Here is a 20,534-nt window from a genome sequence, read left to right on the forward strand (position 1 = left end):
GATATGATGTGCCACAAGCATCAAAGCTTCCAATAACATTTTCTTGCTGGCAGCAAGAAAAAACAACTTTTTTTTTAGTTTGGATTTTTTTTTTCCACTTGATGGTATGAAATGAACCAGGTTTAGTTCATATTTACACAAATTCTTTTGTTATTTATCTCATGATCTAGTTTATATTGGCAGCATTTAATAAAATACCACATCTCCCCTGACATTAAGCTTTTTATGGTGCATCCATAATACAAGGTTAACAGAGGAGTCACTTAGGTTACCAGTAAGATTCTACCTTTTTTCAATTGTTTGACTTTCCTGTTCTACATCTAATAAGCTGAAATATTTATGTATGTGTAATGTATATTAGATAATTTATATAAACAGTATATTATCTATTACATAACATTTTTACTTTCATATATTTTTATATATATATAAATTTCAATATGTTAAAGTAACTTTGTGGGTGATCGGTAGGTGGAGGAGTAATTTTGAGAATTTATCAAGTAGAAGCTCACTGCTTAAGGCTGAGAAAGTGCTATGTTGTGTATTTGAGATTGAAGCAGAAGAGATATCAAATGTGGATTACTGGCAGAATTTCTTTGATTATAGGTGCTGTTTACAAGAAATTGAAACAAAACATTTGCTTTTTTGTACAAGTACTGTGCTAGTAGGAGGGATAGGAAATTTTATTTGATTTCACAATTTTGAACAATTTAAAATAAATGAAACATTGATTCCACCTGAATTTCATTCCCAATTTACTTCTGTTACTTGGAAGCTAAAAGCCATAGTGACGAGCCCTCATTGTCAAATGTGTTTAATGTAGTTTTAGTTTTCTATCCTTCATTCTGCAGGAAACACAAAATCTGGGAAAAAAAAAGATTTGTTTGTTGTTTTTTTTCTGAAATTATGCTCTGGAAGATATCTTGAAAATATAATTTTCTGTACTTCTAAGGTATAGAGATATACCTTAGCTCTAGTTAAACGGTGCTGAGCAGAGGAGTTGCATCGCCTCTGTCACAGCAGGCTTTTGAGCCTTACCCAACATCACGGGCATTTCCAGCTGACCCAGAGGGCTCCCCACACTAAATAAAGCAGCCAAAATAGAAGCCAAGGGCTGGCATGTTATAAATCACGTTTGTAATAAATTTCAATATTTAACATTTGATAACTTAGTTTGCCAGATTTTTAATGATATTACTGCTAGTTAATATGTTTTCCTGTCTTCAAAAACTAAAAACATTACAATATTTTAAAAGAACTATACTGTTCATTTTAAGGCATATGTCACTGCGTATGTTTGTAGTTCTGTTCTTCTGTATGTGTAAGATTTTTTTTTTTTTTTTGCATATATTGGTATTTCATTCTCAACCTGAGGGAAATTAACATTTAGGGTCACTGTTTGAATTTGTTTCAGTTCTGCTTGCTAAGCCTTCTCCTCTCGGAGTAAGTGAAAGAATCCCAAGGGGGCATAAATGGAAACAAATGCATGACAAGAAGGAAAGGAAGGTGGTGGCAACAACAGCGCAGCTTTTTTCAGGTCATTGATTTAGTACAGAAGAGATTGTGTCAGAAATCCTTCATATACTCTACACTCATTTTAAGTGGTAGAAATACCGTATTTTCCCATTTACAAAAGTAATTTTGAGCCATGAAATTTAGCCAATAAAAAACCTAAATTAACTACTCCAGCTAAAATTGTATCTCATGTTGATATAATGTTAAAGGATTGAGCATCTCTCTATCCCCATGCATCTCCAAAAGCAAACTGAAAGTTGTGCTACTCCAACAGAAAGCTGGTGGTACCTTTGAGAGATCTTAGATTTTTTTTATTTGTTTTTATTTTTTTTTTTAGAATCTTCCATTTCTGTGACTTGCTGTTAAAATTGCTTCTCTTTTTTGTTTTTGAAAATTATGGGCTTTTTCTTCCATAATGAAAAATATTTAACAAGATCAAAAAGGAAGAAAAAAAATCTTATGTAATGATAAACTGGTAAACACTGAATGAACTGGGGGTTTTGTTTGTTTTGTTGTTGGTTTGTTTTTCTTTGTTCTCCACCTGTCTCCATTATTTTGTCAGCTGATAAATTCTGGTCAGCAGTAGTAAACCATATGTTAACCATGTCAGATTTGACAATAATGACGTCTTGCAGCCAAATTCTGAGTACACTTAGCAATTTGTGCAAGAAATATTTCCACCTTGTTTTCTAGTAACTTGACATGGGATCACTACTCTAAAGAAAAAGTGCTCTGTATGTAATTCAGTAGGGAATTTCCCTTCTCACATCCTTCCAGAATGGATTTAAAATTTAAAACATGTACATTTAGCAAAAATATTTTGATGTCAACATGTCACTCAACATTCTTTGCCTGTTAACCACGAAATATTTTTTCCAAGTCACATCACTAGATAAAAAGAAATATCTAATAGATAGCCTTTAGCATTCAAAAACAGATTTCAGTTTTATTTTTGCAAGCCATGTAAAATGAATAAGTTCCATTTTTCAGCAACTACATTTATACTCTGACAGGCAGAAAAGCTGTAGGTTTGTGGGATTTTTTTGTTCCAAATGCTGCCTGTTCCATCAAAGAAACTCATTACTGAAGTTAATAAAGAATGGGTATTAATACTAAGCATGTCCATTTCACATTAAATGTATTATTCTGGCAGAAGAATATTTTCATCTCCATATCACAGCAGAAGTAATTAAAATTCAAGGTATTAATTATACTTTAATTAAACCAAACCATATTTCACAGGATTGTTTTGGCAGTGTGGGGAAGAAGTCTGTCTCCTCAACAGTTAGTGAGATGGTTATGACAAATTATAAAATCACTGAAGCCAAGTAGAATTGTTCCAGTCAATTAAGTGCATCTGTGAAGAAATATATACAGTATGTAAACAGAAGAAAAAAATACAGCAGTATTTTCAAGCTTTTCAGACATACTCAGCCATTGTTTAAAATCACAGATACTGAAATATGTTTTTTTTTTCCTCTCCATGAAGTCTTAAGGAGTCCATCGGTTTTGGTTGTACCAGTGATTCTATATTGATGTGTTATGTATTAATAACACATCCATTGACCTGTTAATTCAGGTTTCTCTAAATGACATGGCTCAAAGTGCTGCTCCTCTGTATGAGAAAATGTGTGAGCAGGAGACATACTAAAACTTATGGCACATGATACTTTGAAATTTAATGGAAATGTATGTTATTCTTTGTTCTCATTGCTTTCTTTTAAATATTTTTATATCCAAATGTGGACATGATCTATAAATGGTTGTGATTTTTGTTATGAGATTAGAATTGAAATGCTAAGGCTCTTTATATCCTCAAAAATATTATTTTTTAATATTTTTCATTTCTTTTTTTTTTTAAGTATTTTTTTCCAGAGTGTAAGCAAATATTACTTGCAAAGCTTTCTTATTATAGCCCAGATTACACAGCAGGCAGACACCGATTTTTCTAAATACACTACAACGCCACAGAAGATTGGGACAGAGTGACTGAAAGGTGCTACAAACAGGTGACAGATCCTGCAGCTTAGAACTCCCTGAGCTGCTCCCTATCTCCACATTTTACAGTCTTCTACTTCAGGGAGCAAGAGAGACTAATAGATGAAGTGACTGTTGGGATTTGTAGTCTCTTCAATTAGTTGGAAGCTCTTTCCTTTCCCAGTGGTGGTGGTTGGTATCCAGGTGACAGTGGGGACAGTGAGCAGACATGGATATAGGCTGCTGAGAACATGGATCCAGTGCAGTGCATAACATCTCCTCCACAGACCAACTTAATTGTAGACAAGAATTGGGATCGGGCAGATATCCGACTTCTATCTTTACTGAAATTAGTGAACTGACTAATTAACAGTCATGGGACTGCTCAAGAGGAATGTCTTTCTCTGGCGTAGTGAATGAAATTCGATGATATCAAGGCAGAAGTTAAAATGGACGGGTTATACAAAAATGTGCAAAGTGCTGATGTGTGCAAAGTATTGGCAAAGCATTGTTCAAGTTGTGCTTACATGTTTTGAAAATCTAAGTTGGAAGAATGTTTGCATTTAACTTTGGTAACTGGGAATAAGTCCCTATTTGAGTTAGTGTGGAGCTGGTAGTGGTTACCTGACTTTCTCTATGGTGACAGTGAAGTTGCTGAGCTCAGCTTGTTGTAAATGACTTTGTCAGTCACATGGATGATGCTTCCTACACGTTCACAGTAAACAGGACTGCGGTGCTGCCAAAGGTATTTCCTAACAGATTGGCATGGACATTTTTGAAATCTATATAAAATTATTTTAAGGTGTATCAGCCACATATACAGCCTAATATAACTGTGTGCGCCACTTCAAGTTGCATCTGAACTTTAGTCTTTAGTGCGTGAACCAGGTGGTATAAATTTGAACTGAACCAGGGTTCCTTCTGTAGCTGCATTTGAGTAAATGTTAATTCAGTAAGGACATGTGGCTCACCAGAGTGTTTGTCAGAGCTCACTAAACTCTTCCTGTTCTTAAAACTGCCAAGAAATTTCTAATTAACATTTGTGTACAAGTTCATCATAACACTTGGATAGCGTATGGCAATGGCTGCAGGGGGATTTGAACACTGATGCTCAGTAATATGAAATGTTGCATATTATTTCTTTGTAGCTTTTCATACTAGCCTCAGTTATTTCCCAAGTTTCTCATACCTGAGGGTACTTAATAAGTCTTACTCTGCTCAATGAAACTGAGCTTTTGGAGTGGAAATTGCACAGATTATGTAAATCGATGTTAAGCTTTGGGACCCGATCCGCTTTTTTCTGTAATATTTCTGTAATATTTTGTATGAATCTACCAGCTTGTTCTTACTTTGATTCAGCCTTTTGTATGATACATTGATACTTAGTTTAAAAAAATCTATTCTTGTTTTGGGAAAGGAATTGTTTGGCTGAGAAAGGTCAATATATTTTTTGCAAATTGATCAATTATTTAAAGAGTTATGTTGTAAGTTTTCTGAAGCTATACAACATGGAAAAATCATTATATTTGAAAAAAAAAAATACTTTCTAACTGCCTTTCCATCCCGCTTTGCTGATATAGAGCACACTTAGTAAACGTTTCTTGCTGTTGTATCTCATTTTTCTATCAAGGCGGTAGTTCTTTGGAAGCTGTTATCTGCCTCATTTCAGATAAGACCTATTCCCAATATTATTTGGATTGTAAAATGCACCTTTCATACAGAAGGAGAGCAACCTAAAACTCTAAGCCTTGCTTCTCTCTTGGTCCATTTAATGCATGTGTCTGGGTGATGATCTGGCTGCAGAAGGGTGAATCCCATTTACCCCAGAGCAGTCTGTAATCTGATGATGATAATATCTGATGATAATTTACAGCCCTTTCCAAGCAAGACAGCTTTGCATCAGTCTAAAAACAACCTAGAATAGGTCATCACACCTGGGGGAATACCTTCACCACCTCAGTTTGTATGAAAAGCTGGCACAAGTAATACTTTTCCTATTCTGGTCTGGGTTTTAGGGGTTGTTTTTAGTGAAATATTTCTGGGCGCTGTACCTACAAACATGGATGTTACGTTTGCTGTGTTCTGAGTACCAGATTCTTCCTTCCTGGGGGACAGATTAAAAATCACCTCGTTTGAAAGTCCGGATCTCTTTAATAGATAATGAAAACCACTCAGCTGTTCAAAAATGTTAACATTGTGTACAAAGCAATATTTTAAATTTGTAGGGAACTTCAATCTTAAAACAGTAAGTGAGCTGCACAAATTTTTTCTTGATCTTCCTAAAGTATCACTGCGTGAAATTAACACTCTCCGGTAATAAAATTGAAGTGAGGATTCCTCTTTTTCATTTATTTTGATAGCTATACCTATTTTTTCCCCATATCTGGTGATATTTTTGCAGTGATCCCCATACTGTGTCTACAATGAAAGCATGACAACTTCAAGAACACATGCATAGGAATACCTTTTGTATATGTATATATATATATATATATGTGTGTGTGTATATATATACCTATTGTTATATTTGCATAAAAAATTCAGGGAAAATTCTCATAAACTCTGAAATATTACTAGAGAGTAAATCAAAATACACAGGCTAACTGCATAGTTATATTTTAAGAATTTTGAGCAAAGTGCTTTAATCACAAAGAGTAATTACAGGGCTGAGCATTTAAGTCTAATATTTAGTGTTATAGTGTACTAATTCTTCCTGATATTCTTTCATATACTGCTTATCTGATGGAGATAGCTCCATGTTCATCCTCTTCTTTTTAGCAAACTTTTCCTTTAATACTGCCTTTTGCACAATGGAAACATACTTTTTGGATTAATTTAGCTATAGAGTAGTTTTTCTGGTGATGTACTTTTTTTAAAAAAAAAAGAAAAAAAATATCAATCTTGAATCTCCTGTTTAAGTCATATACAGAATACAAAACTTTCCATGAAAGAAAATGTTCAAGGTTGTTCTTCAAGGCTATATGAAATATTGAACTAAGGGCTAAAGGGGAATTCTCAAAAAAGAAAAACAGACAGAGATGTGAGATGTTTAGCCACGTGAGAATTAGATAAAAGGCTGGTTTAGAGTGACAGACTTTCCAACACATGTGCACGTGTGGGTGTATTAACAAGACTGCATTCCCGCTTTGGATATGACTCAGAAAGCTGCTTCTGTTTAATTAGGAAAATTGTGACACAGTCATGGGTACGTCCCCTAGAATAACAAGAGTGTTCAGCAAATTGCGTTGAATGTTACAGCTGTTGCAAAAGGAAAAGTGTGAACTTGAAATTATTTTTTTATTTTAGAAAATGCCTTTTTTTCTTTCTTTTTATAGTGTATGCATTTTATTATTATTATTTCTTATATCATTTTTTCAATCATTTTCTTCCTTCTGGAACTGGTAGACTCCCGTTACATTGCTTTATGGTCAAAGATAAAACTGCCTGTGAAGTTAACAAAGCCTGTTAAATAACCTGTCAAAACATGACCTGGTTCATACCTTAGAGCTCAGTAAGTAAGACAATTTTATACAACTTAAAATTAAAGTCTTTCAGTGTCACCTTGTTGGACAGCCTGGAGATAGATTGTGTGGAGCTGCTGTTCATTATGATGCATCTGTAGGCTATTCAGTTTCAGTAATATATGGTGAAAGAAACATCACAGTCTTAGCAAAACCGGCATGATAAAAGGGAGGGATTTTTTTCTTCAGGAACACGTTTTAAATTAAAATGAAAATATTATAAATGAGGTTCATAGTGCTACGGTAGGATTTAGGTAGATTCATTTCAGACGTTTTTCTTTGCAGTAGAGAATCCTGAGTTTCAGATAGGTGAGAAAATAGCACTTTGAGCGAGAACCTCATGTACTTCAGAGCAAGTGTTCAACTTATCTTTGCTTTTCTACTAAGGGCTCTCTTCTGAAGTCTGGCTAAAGGTAATTTTTTATTTGATGAGAATTTATTGTTAATTCAATTACATTTGTAAGCAGTATTTCATTTACACACATGAGAGAGTGAGAACTTGCTGAAAAGTACAAAAATTAAATATTGGCTCTAAGTAGAAGAAGCAGAGCTTATATTTCAGGAGGAATAGTTTCATCTTAATAAACCTAGCAGCTCTGACCATCATTTTTTTTTATTTAAAAGCTATTAGAACCTAATGCTGGTCACATGAAAGTCAAGGGACAAACTAAGAATACAGTTGTCCTGGGTTCTTATTCACGTATTTAATTTGAGCAAGTGTGTTTGAATGCCTCCACTCCAGAGAAGGTGATTTGTACATATGTTTCTAGATTAGCAGTTCCTATAACCAAAGGAAACTTATTTGGTAATCAATTACTAGAAAAAACAGTAGCACTTAGAACTGTGATAGTTGTACTGGTCCATATTTTCTGAAGCACTGATGACTATTGACATTTAGAAATGATCTAATTATGTTGCAGTGACTTCTTGAGTTTTTGACATTTTTAAATACAATAATATCATTCAGAGTAAAAATGTAAAAGGTATTGATTTCTTCAAAACAAATGTCTAAATAGAAATTGACATTAATTTATATTTAGGAAAGATGCCTAACAAAGAAAAAACATATTTCCGTTGACTGCCTATAATGTCAGCAGAGAGTATAGGACAAAGCTGAGAAAGAAATAACGAATATTAACCCTGTAGCTGGGGAGCGGAGGGCAACAGAGCTTTGTAAAAGAGCCCAGAACAAAACCACTTCTCCTTGGTTTTGTCTGTTTGGCTGTTCTAAGGTGCTCCCAAAATCACTTGGTAGCAAATCAATACAGCCTTTTGTCCCATATGCGGCATCGTAGCACTGAAAACAACTCTTTTTCTTCTCATAATCATGAAAAGTATATAGATGCCAGTATTAAGTATCATTAAAACGTGTACTTAAGTATGGCAGGACTTTTTCAGAGTATTTTTAAAGGAAAGGCCTAGGTAGGCTTTAAAAAACAGCAGAACCTGATTTATGGTTGGGTTTGCCATGGAAATACATTTATCTGATGTTGTGTCTGAAGTAGCAAGAATTATCCTGTCACTGACAAACAGCATTCCAAGTCTTACTTTCATCGAGAAGCCAGTGAGGCCAAGACACAACTCTTAATTTCCCATGTTTTCTTACCTGTTGTTATCTATCACACATCTCAATTTCTGCTCGATTACTCATTTTATCCTTGCATTAAGCATGCTCACAAACACCAGTAATTATCAAATCTTATCTATCACATTCCGCTCCCTAATGCATACTTAGACTTTATTTTTTCATGCCTTATTAAGACCTTGTAGGTTCATGGAAATACAAGCCTATGTATTTCATGTTCAGATGTATTACTTCTAAAAACAGAATCCGTACTCACATTGATCAGTTTGCTGCATTTGGAAAGAAGGGAAATTATGACCTAAAATACATCAGAGTTTTTTGATGGGTTCAGAAATCATGTTCCTGTTGTGTAGACAATGAGAGAGGCTTTTGTTGCTTTTCAGGAGTAGGCGGCCATTGATGTTCTATAGAGCTTAAAGCAGATAGAATTTTAGAGGCAGTATTTTTACAAAGTTTTTAAAGTTAAATTTAGTTTTTCATACTAAATTGGTTTTGGTTCTGAGCATCATCTGTAGTTTATCTGCTAGTTAGCCTTAGTTGAGCCCCTTGTGGTTACAATTTTATTGATCTTCCTGGGGGATTTAGAATCATAGAATAGAATCATAGAATTGTTTAGGTTGGAAAAGACCTTTAAGATTTAGTCCAACACTGCCAAGAAATTTTCTGCCAAGCATATTTTTTGCACTATAGGGTGAACTGCTATTTAAACAGCAAATAGTTTTCAGAACATATTCCCTACGATGAGGGAAGAGTGATTAAGACTAAAAAACTCGACAGCTATTGTTGGAATTTGCAAGCATTCGTTGCTATGGCTGCAATTAAAATCCTGAATGATAATCAAGCTTTTAGGCCAACTCATGCCATCCATGAAAAAACAAATACCAATTTATTCCAAAAACATTTTCTTCAGCACATTTTGTTGTTTATCAAAACAAATCCTGATGTAAATGCTGTGTTGATTTTGTTAATTATATTTCCACCAATATACTAGACAACATTCTTTCAGAATATTAATTGCTTTATGTAAATTAGAGAAGGGGTTTAGAAATTACTGTGCTGCTGCAAACTATTAATCTCTTCTGTGTTGTAAAGAGATCCGATTTCAACTGATGTCAGAATGATAATCCTAGTTACTGTTGTCATTACCAGATCCTTTGGAAGGGAATTAGGTTTGTAGCTTATGGCTTGCAAGACTCATATTTTCTAATTTTCATATGGACCTCATTTAAGAAATACTTCAAGGTCCCAATCAAAACCAATTCTCACTTTGGCTTTTAGCAGTCCTGTACTCACAGGTCTCATTCTGGCTTGCTTGTCACAGCCTTTCCCATTCACCAGTATCCTTTTTTTTCTCATATGAAGATGGACAGGTGACAAAAACAGTCTAGGGAACAGTTCTTTTGCTCTCTGAGATATGTTTTTTATTCAATCACTGGGGCTTTCTGTAGCCATTCATCTAGTAAGCTTATGGTCTGGCATTCATTTAGCCTGACAGATCCCTAATGGTGAGGGCAGATTTAGCTGGGTCTGTTGCCATGTCTGTTCCCAGACCAAAGCATTCCTTCATGGCTTTGTTTAAGCTAGGCACCAGCAGAAAATGTCAGATTTGCTGTCCTTGAACAGGGTATTTTCTGGGATTTTGGGGGGGATATTTTTGGCTGAATAAAATTAATTTTGCCTTTACTACCATTCCTTCAATCCTGAGAGTGCAAAGCAAACCAGGTGGAAGCATTGCTAATCCTGATAACAGCACCAACAGCATTAATAGTCCTAGAAATCCCAAAACCACAGTTATTTGGGTCTTTATCTGTCAACAGAGGTTCCTCTGTTTCAGCATTTCTGGAACTGGGGTTCCTGGAGCTCCATTTACAGCTCTGCCCACCCCCTGGCAGGGAAGCTGAATGTTTGCTGAGGTTGAAGGTGACGGAAACAGTGGACAAAATTCCTCTGGGAGATGTAATGACCGAATGGCTCTGGGTTTTGCCTTGGTTGTCATAAAGCTCATTCTGTAACATTTGTTGTACTGAAATATTTTACAAAGTCATTAGTGTTTAAGGAGAAATTGTGTCACTAGCCCAGAAAGTTCTAAAAAAAAAAGACCAGAGGTGGACATTTCATTTTCAGATGGATAAAATAAAGATAAAATGAAAAAAAAAAAAGCTTGTCTTAGTTTCTAGAAGTCCTTTGTATAAGAGAAATAGATATATATTGCATTTTGAGAACTTTTTTTCCCCAAAATATGAGTTATGTTATGAAAATATAATAGAAATAGCAGGCTATTCTACCACATTTTAGGTTAATCATTCTAAGTTCAAAGGAGTGTAATGCTAGATGGAAAATAAGTTGTAGGTAAGTTGTTGCCAGGTTTGTACTTTCCTTCAGCACTGTAATACTGTTTGTTGTATAAGATTTTGAGGAAAATAAGTCTTTCTAATTAAACTATTTTTTTTTGTTTGAAGTGTCTGTATTACATGGTAATGCAATCAGTTAAGAAATAAATCTACCAAGGTGCTGAGAAAAAATTGGAGGAAGTAGAGAATTCTTCCAAACAAGCTGTCAGGAAGCGGTTGGGCAGCCTGCTGGAGATAGGACACTTGTGCAGCAGTGACTTGAAAAAACACAAAGGTCTGCTGAAGCGTGAGACACAGACTTCTGCTTGGCTTTTAAAAATAGGACAGGTTGGAGGCAGAACTGAATCCCCGACAGCTCACCAAAAAGGAGGAGCACATTTTAGGGAAAAAGATCTCCAAGGAGCAGGCTGAGGTTTAGAAGTTATTGTTGTATCGACGCTCAACAATCCTTTGGCAAATCAAGGGCGAGGGGACAGTCGGGTTGTGTTTATGCCGCAAACGCGGAGCAGCTGAAAGGCTGGATTGATTATTGTAGCTCAGCCACGAGCTGTTCACAGAGCTTTGTGTGCAGCATATTGTGTTGTGAGTTCAGCAGAACAGAGCACATTAATTCTGGGTGATGGTAATGAACTCGAAGCAGGGCGCAAACGAGATGAGGGGAACCATGGGACACACAATAATGGTTTCATAAGAATGCTGCTCTTTCCTGGGTCTGTTTTATGTTTCACAAAGACATTAAAATAGGTTGTTTCTAAACAATGAGTTTTCCAAACTGAACAAATCCATTTAAAGATAAGGTAGCTCTTTTGCCACTACAACATAATAATAATGATAATGACAATAACAGCCCTACTGGTCCCTCTTAAAATACGGTTGGTTGTAACATTTATGAATCTGTTGTGACTTAACGCTTCCCACAGCATGAAGAGTACTGACAGTCAATTAAAAAGCTGAAGGAGAAATTAGCTATAGGAGCAGATGAATGAAACAGAGGAAATATATGTAATCATTATTTCTTATCTAGGAAATACTGGTTGAAACAAAATATATTTAAAAGAAGAATCACTGTTACATTTACATGGGGGGAGATTTTATAGAATCCTTAAATGACTGATGTTTTATTTCTTACAATTTCAAATAAGGCCTCCAACTATTTGATTCCTCTTGAAAACTCATTCTCTGTTAGCAGTTCAGTAACAGATACCAGCAAAATAATTGTCAGGGTCTATTTAAACAATACAGGTCTTAAATATATCCCTTCCTCATGAAGATGTTTCCAAACTTTAAAATATAGTGAGGAAGTAAATTTCATACAAAATAGATTCCTTCTACTCATGTCTTTTTTTCAAATAAGGAAACACAGCTACATTTTTATCTTCTCTCAATTAGTATCATTTTTATCTGACTTTGGATACATAGAGCCAAGTACCAAAGGCTGTTGAAGGATTTTGCTCTTTACCTTCCAGAGAATAAGCACATACTAAGACCAACTTTCAAAATTCTGAGATGAGACATTTTACCAGTAAAACTTTATCAACATAATTGACTTAAATAACACCAGCTAAATTCTCAGTGGGAAGAACCTATAGATAAAGGAGCCTGGGTGTAAAATAATTGCAGATAGTGAAAAGCAGTGGAAGATCAGTTTAATTCTGCACGTACATACAGTATGAAAAAAGTATCCAAGAGACAAGGTTAATTGTTCGTAACTTACTGACAAAGCATTTTGTATCTTTAATAGGTTACATCATGGCATATTTTCTGTATTTGATCTCTGTTCTTGCAAGAGATTTTATGCTACTAGGAACAGAAATGGAGGCAGATAGTGGGTTTATTGCATACGTTTTTCAGTTCCACCATTATGTCTTTCTGTGTAAGTCTTGAAAACGTTTTTGCCCAAATGAATGAGCTCTTGCACTATGCATAGCTAGAGATCTCAATTTGTGTAACAGCTTTTGTAGTACAGGAAAGTCACAGTTCAAAAATTAATTATGTAAAGTTGGTATATTAAACAAAAAATATCTGTCAAACTGTGTCAGCAGTAATACATTCATTTTCAAGGCCCTTTTTTCTGACTATCTCAAATAATGTTCCATAATGCCGTAGGATTTAAAGGAACTCAGTTCTATGCTTTTTATGGTCATGTGCTTAGTATTTTTAGACAAATACTCAAGTTAGACATCGTAACTTAATTGCTGAAATAACTTATTTGAAGCATGGCCTGAGCTTACTTCCATATATGAATTTTATATGAAAGGATTAAGGCTGGCCTTTGGAAAGCAATCCCAGTTCTCTTATTAAGACACTGTTCAACAGCTTTGATCTGCTGTTCTCTAAAGCCATTTAGCTTTTTCTTTCTTTAATAAAGGTTTTGTACTGGATATATACTTAGGAAACTGAGCGATATAGTCAAATTCTTACTTAACATTTACTGAAAGACTGTACTCCTTAAAAAATGAATAAACAACCAAATAGGAATAACTTAGAATAACTCAATAATAATAATAACTCAGAATAACTGAGTAAAAGATGAAAAATAAATGCCATGTTCTAAACAGTAAAAGTATTGTTGTCAGCAAAGAACAAAATTTCTGAAAAAGTAGTGATAAACATTTTTCAAAAAAAGCCTTCGGACACTTTCTAGGGTTATGCAGAATTTCTTCTTACATGTTTCCTACCTCTGCTCAACTTGTTCTTCCCAACACTGTCACGTAGTTAGATACTCATTGCCAATTCTTCTCATTATCTCCCTTCTCTTCAGTCACACCAAATGGTTTTACCATTGTCAGGAGCTGGTAAAACTGTGAAGTGTGCAGCCAATGTGAGGTTCCTGTCCCACCTCGCTACTGTTTCTCTGCTCCTGTGCAAGCTCCGCGTTCCTATTGAGGAGCAGCTGCAAAGGAGGAAAGATTCTACAAGACAGAGAGAATGAGACAGGTAAATGGAGAAAGACAATAAATTCGAAGATGTTCCAGTGCTGCAGCCAGGCATGGCAAGGGAAGTGACATCCTGAGTGATTTGGAATGGCCAGGTCATGAGCCAGTGGGGTGGGAAGGAGTCTGAATGAAAAGCAGTTAGTGGAATGCTGAGAAAAAGGAACTATTTTAACTAAACAGGGAAAATGAAATAAACAGTTATTTTCACCTCACAAAGCATTCAAATATGTTTAACCTGAGGTCCCACTGAAGAGTTATGTACATAAAATGAAAAAGCACTTTGAGTTACTGAGATGTGGATTAAGTCAACATGAGCAAATGGAACATGGACAATTTTTTCATTTTGAAGGCCACTGCGAGGCTGATGTGGCCCCTGGTGAAAATGAGTTTGACACTTCTGCCTTAAACTAAAGGCTGAAATATTATTTGCAGTGCAGTTTGCTTTTCTCTTTGGATTTTGCTGAGGGGTGGAGGGTTTGATGTTCCTTTGTATCTAACCATATCAGACAATAAAGCCACAGCAAATCCTGGTGTGCCAGGTTGCCTGTGAGAATCGCTGTTTTGTTCTCCCAAACACATGACCTGAGGGAGTTCAGAGAACAGGGAGAACATTTCAGTCTAGTAGAAATTTCAATCAACCTGTTCAGCCCATGTCTAAAATACGATACTTTCCAGCTATTTTCTACAATATTGATAAATCAGATTGCTGATATGTGTCTGAGTTAAGTCACGAAGAGGTGTAAGTCTCCATACCTCAGTCTCAGTCATGTGATACCACATTGCTTTCCTCTCTGAGACTGAAAACCAGGTAGATTGTTTGTTCTCTTTTGCAATTCTCATGGCCATAAACTGTACAAATACATAGAAAAAAAAAAAAAAGGCTTCAGTCTTTTTGGAGAAAGCATTCTTGTCCCTAATTTTGTTAAATGTGTGCCAGAGATTATGAAGGTTGCTAATTGAAAATCTGATGTCTAAGTATCTACTGCAAAGTCATCTTTTTGCTGTTATTTTCATGTGTCTTTCTATATTTCATTTTATTAAAACTTAATTCTAGCTGTTTTCATGGCAGACTCTGCTTTAAGGGAAAGGTTGGGCTAGGTGGACCAGGACCTCCAGAGGACCCTCCAAGCCTGAATTATTCTGTGATTCTAAATTTTTACACATGTAATTGCAAGGATCCATGAAATACACTGTGACTCTCCAGGGCTGCCTGAAGAAGCAAGACCTTCAGGATTGCCAGAGTTAATGGAGTTTATCCATTTCTCAGTGACTTTTGGAATCACTGATTTATGAATATTGTTATTGTTTAACAGTAAAGTTTACAAATGCTGTAATCTTTAATCATCCTTTATCTGCTTATTTTATTTGTACTGATCGAACAGTAGCCATCTTTAAATTGAGTTACAGAGTGAAATCAACCCACTGCTCAGTTCAGAGAATGTCATATATTTAAGAATTCCTAGAGTTTCATCAAAACTAAGCAGTCTGCTGCATTAAGATAGTAAAATTGTTTTGGCATGTATTTTTGCAGGTTATTTATAGTACAGAGTTATTTGTAGTATACGTTACAGAGTGTTTGAGAGAAGGTGCTATGTTGGATTTGCATACAGGGAAAAATGACAGTGTCAACCAGACTATCTGCTGCTATAACAGATGCACATATATATTCTGTGGTAAGAGAAAGTGAGAGGGATGCCAGTTCTTCCATCCCATTGACCTTGTTCAGTGAGCCTGATCTAGATTATATTATACCAATCATCATACACTTGGATCTGGTTATAAATATAATATGACATATAGACTTTGATGGAAATGATTTCCCCTCCTGGGTATTTACACTTCAGTCTGTGAGCTAAATGTGGAAGCCTTTCTGTCTAAAAATTCTCTACAGTGAATATGCAGCAGAGAGAGAGAGAGGGAAAAAAAAAAAAAAATAAAAGGCAAAAAACTCCTCCAAGGGGTGGTGTTACTAGATACTATTATTCCTTGGACATTTTCCATGGAATTTATAGTATCTTCAGCTAATGGAACAAAATTGAGACTGTCTTATTATTTGACAATATAATTATCCAGCTTGTAATAAACAAGGTTTTACGTAAAGCCTTGATATTTTCTTAAGAGAAACAGAAGTAGACAATCCTGTTCCTTTCCTGAGCAAACATGCAAATGTTACACAGTTTGGATTATGTGGTTTTAGGATGATGTTTTCTGGGTTGTTTATTTAGTACTAGTATAGGATAGCACCGTATGGTAAAAGGAGTTTAATTGGTAATTTTATAACAGCTGTATGTCACATATATGTCTTTTATGTAGAGATTACTAATGTCTTGTGTACTACAGATGTAACTTCTTTCTTGTTCTCCAAAACGAACATCTGTGGATTCAGTTGTTTCACATCTCTTTTTGACCTTCTGTATTTATAGAGTGCATATTTGACTTCATCCAGGTTTAAATCAACTATATCTTGTCAGAACAGTGTTAAGGGACCTTGCTTTGCATGGCTGGGATTGTGTTCACTGGCATTTTCCAAATGGCAAATGGTCAGTTCCCCAAGAGCTGGAGACACATAGTTGCTCAGTTCTTGTTTTCCTGCCTCAGGGTGCTCATATGAATACAGAAGACATATTACATATGGTATTTGCAGAAACTGATACTTAAAATGAAGCATTATATTGCTCTATGCTGAGTGTTTTCTGAGGGGAATTTTTTTTTTGTTAGTTTTTTGACAGTGAAGTTCTAAGTGTGACTAAAGGCAATATATTCTTGTTACAGTCTGGAATTGTTCAGATTGTAACAAAAATAGATAAATTTCTTTTTTAATCCCAGGACTAAAAAACAAAAATAAATTGTGTGTTTTTCACTAGGTGGTACAATATATTCACCAAAAATTAACTCTAGAAATAATGAACTGTTTAAAAACAAACCACCAGTCTGGTGTTTCTTACTATTGAACCTTATAGTTATCCTTGGAGTATTTATAGGACAAGTAAGGGGATTACAAACTTCCTCATCCCTTTGATATTCCCAAACTTGTTCCCCAAATCTCATCCAGTGGTGGCCAGCATAAGAGAATTAGGCAAGATTAGTGCTTTTTATTGACAATACCAGCAAGGTGGTGTGTTTTTTTTTTAAATGAACTCTCCTAGAGAAACTGATCTGAATCTGGCATCTCACTTCACATGGGCATATGAACGGTTAGCTGTCATCACTACCTATGTAGCTGTAAGATATCCAGGGTTTAAAAAAACATAAAACTATTTAATTATATATAAACATCATAAAACTTGGAGGTAACTTGATTACTTTATTCATGTATAAAGTATATCTCTTTTTTAACTCCTCCTCCTCTATTTGACTTCTCTATTAATAAAAATAAAGTGTGTTATACAGATTACTTCAGCAACCTTTGCATTTATGGAGGTGGTGGAACTCTGGAATGTATTGGCAACACAGGCTCGGCTCGAGCTGTTGAGCAGTTCTCGATGCTCTCCGGGCATGGTCTGCCGCATCCTGCTTCCTCACGGGAGGAAACCCCACAGTGCCCCGCTCCATTGTGAGCTTGGGTTTCCTTTGAAAGGAACACTTGGAAAACAAGCCAGTGCTGTAACACTCCAGCCAGCCCCCCGGTGTGCACAATGGGCAGGTTTGAGGCCACAGGGTTCTCAGTTCTGCTTTGGAGATGCCACCAGGACGTGTGTCTTGGAGCCAGGGACACATGCAGAGATCTGGCCATATGACTCAGGGAACCTCTCACAGGCCTCCCAGTAAGACCAAGTGAAGAATAATGAATCACAGATATAAAAACAAAGCTACTGAGAACATCTTTTATGCTTTCAAATGTGATTATATCTCCTAACTAATTTGTGTAATTTCTTTGTCCTTCTCCCTTCAACAAAATGAAGTGTAAATTGCCCTCTACTTGTGACCTGCTCTTCAATTCTGCTGCATTCCCACTATTTTACTGTCACACTTACCTGCATTAACCATGGTCATTTTCGTATTCTTGATGTTATCACACTTTATGAATGAGATACATTTAAACTGTTTTTTCCTCACTGAGGAGATGCTTTATAAAGATCCACTTCCTCTGCTTGTATACAATAAATTAAAGCCTACTTCAGAAGTGCTGTGAACATTTAAGCATGTGCGTACACTGTCTAGTTGAATCCTCCTTGATGAAGTCATTTATTTACTGTTGTTATAAATTAAGGAAATGGTGAGGAACACATGGCATTGTAGTTTAAACCAGAAAGTAGCGTGAGGGGAAAGATAGGAACATGAACAATGGAGGCAGGAGAGAGTTATCCGAAGACAAGACCAAATGGAGTGCAAGATTGCAATCATACTGATTATTTTCCTAGTGTGTTACTTCTTCCTGGCTTGCTATTTCTTAGCTACTCTCCATATCAGACATTGCAGGACATATTCATTTTGCCTAGCTTTATGAGTCTTTGAGTGCAATTCAGAACAACTGGCATAATTTAATTGCCCTAAATCACTCTCTGGAGCAGCCTCTCTTTTTCTGCTGAGGTATCTAGAGAGTTTTGTTTCATATTATTGGTATCTGGAATTAAATAGTGTGAATATTCCATGTAATGTACTTCTCTCTCTTTCCTACTGTGTTTTCATATAAACCTGGAAAGCATCTGTCAAATTGAGGGCATTAATATAATTTCTAGTAATGTTTTATTGAATAATAACTCAAGGATACCAGAGTCCTAAAGATAATGCGACTCTAATTGCAACAGCTATGATTTCTAACATTAATTTTTACCTTTGAGAAAAACTTACTGTTGTGTTCATTTGACCAATAATATTATGATAAAAATATCAATAGTTAAATTTTAGTAAGCATATATTTTGTCTCCACTCATGCAAGCAGATTTATTACCTGTAATTTAAATAATTAATGAGGTTGAATTTCTTTGGAAGTTGACCATGATCTATGTATTCTTAAAATATACCATTGTAATTTGGGAATTCTTGATTTTTAGTGCCTTAGTCAAGTATTTCGAGGTTAAAAATGCCGAGTTCAAAGCAAGATCTCTTTCTCTCCCCACATGCAAGTTTAGTGTTGCAGATGAGATGTATGTTTCCTCTTCTCTGCATCAGCCACAAAAAGGGCTGCTCCACCCCTTGTCCCAGCGCCGGTGGACACAGAGGTGACACCTGTCACAGAGGTGTCCTCTGCCCTTTTATCTAGAGAGGCTCCTAAAAGATTTTGACTGAATCATTGGTGTTTCTCAGCAGGCGGTAAAAAACAGCATGGTCAACAGTTAGAAAGTTTCTAAGATGTATTGTTTCCGTGATAAGTTCATGGTTTTCCTATGAGTTATTCCAAAGCCTTAAATAATAAACATGCAAATGATATGTCAAGATAGGAACCAAATTAAGCTTTTTTCTCCTACCTTTAAGAAGTGTGAATTGGAAGTAGCCAACTTTCGGATAGAGGCACAATGCTGCAAAAGGATCTTGAGTTGTGGAAGGCTTTAAAATAAAAGAAAAACGAGAATGTTTTCTCACACTTCAGTGACATGACTTCAGAGAACTCTCTAGCCCATTTCCTATTTCCTTTGACCTTGGTCTGCTGAGTAATGTTTGTATTTTTCCCTAAAACAGCATATCTCCTCTCTGGACGGAAATTTCTGATAAATGTTTTCCGTTTAACTTCCTCCAGCATCTCCATTGAACAGCTCCCTTGCCAAGGATCATTTCCTGAGATCTCTACTTTCTGCTTTCTGCACATGTAGCCTCAAGATTGTGTCGTGTCTGCCTACTACTATTGTGTGTTACTTAGGATTGCAGGAAATTCTCCGGTCTCTAAATATAATTATTTCAGAAATCGCTCCAGAAGGTGTTACCTTACTATTCTTTGCGGACTAACTTATTTTAACTTAAATTTTAATTCAGTTTTAATTTAGTCTTTTAACTAATCCTATAATACCGAATCTAAAAATGAGTGGCAATTTTGGAACTAATGATGGAGATAGTTAAATTGGAAAATGCTGAAACAGGATGATGTCAGAAAGAAAATTCCACTTAATTTTTTATTGCATGCTTCCAGTTTGATTGGAAGCATGTTCCAACAGGATACAGTTATGTCAGAATTTATCCAACTAGTTTTGATCTCTTCAATACCATCTGAGCTGTAGAAATTCTAGCATTACCACTCGTGATTAAATTTTTCCATGAGAATACGATTGTAATTTTCCCTTGCTTCCTATATGAGGGCTTGTAAGACTGGTGAACTGTGCAATGTACAGTGTGGTAGTTTTGTTTGTTTATTTTCAGAAGCGGAGGTGATTTAAATAGAAATGTGATCAAATACGGTGTGTATCTCTGGCTGGTTTTTTATCTGTTTACTTAAATGTCTTGTGGATTAACATAGCCAGGTGAGAAAGATGCATACAGCCTTGAATTTCATTTATGTTTTCTGTGAAGCAAATAGCAAAAAAAAAGAAAAGCAGGTAACCATTTGTCAGGCTTAGGGTGCCAGATTATTAGACACAAAAATGTACTATAAATGCTTACTGGAAATTAAAACTGGCTTTTTCTTAAAATTGCATCCAAAAGCCTAGAGAGGTGAGGAATCTTTTTCATCTTTCCTTTTAAAGCTTCATGTGAAAACTGAATTTTGCAACAGAAAATT

At 35.6% G+C, this 20,534-nt stretch overlaps 1 protein-coding gene across 2 annotated transcripts in view; it reads right to left on the bottom strand.

Moving 5' to 3' along the window:
- KLHL4 (kelch like family member 4) overlaps positions 1–19,351 on the bottom strand; it is a gene marked incomplete at its 5' end in the record, with an annotated part of 67,271 nt that extends 47,920 nt beyond the window's left edge. The window contains one exon of one of the 2 annotated variants that reach the window (XM_082062155.1): positions 19,294–19,351. The remainder of the gene's footprint in view (positions 1–19,293) is intronic. The other variant, XM_082062156.1, reaches the window with a different exon arrangement.
- Between the last annotated feature and the right edge of the window lie 1,183 nt (positions 19,352–20,534).

This window comes from Streptopelia decaocto (assembly GCF_964273445.1).
Source record: "Streptopelia decaocto genome assembly, chromosome: 10".
Lineage (NCBI taxonomy): Eukaryota > Metazoa > Chordata > Aves > Columbiformes > Columbidae > Streptopelia > Streptopelia decaocto.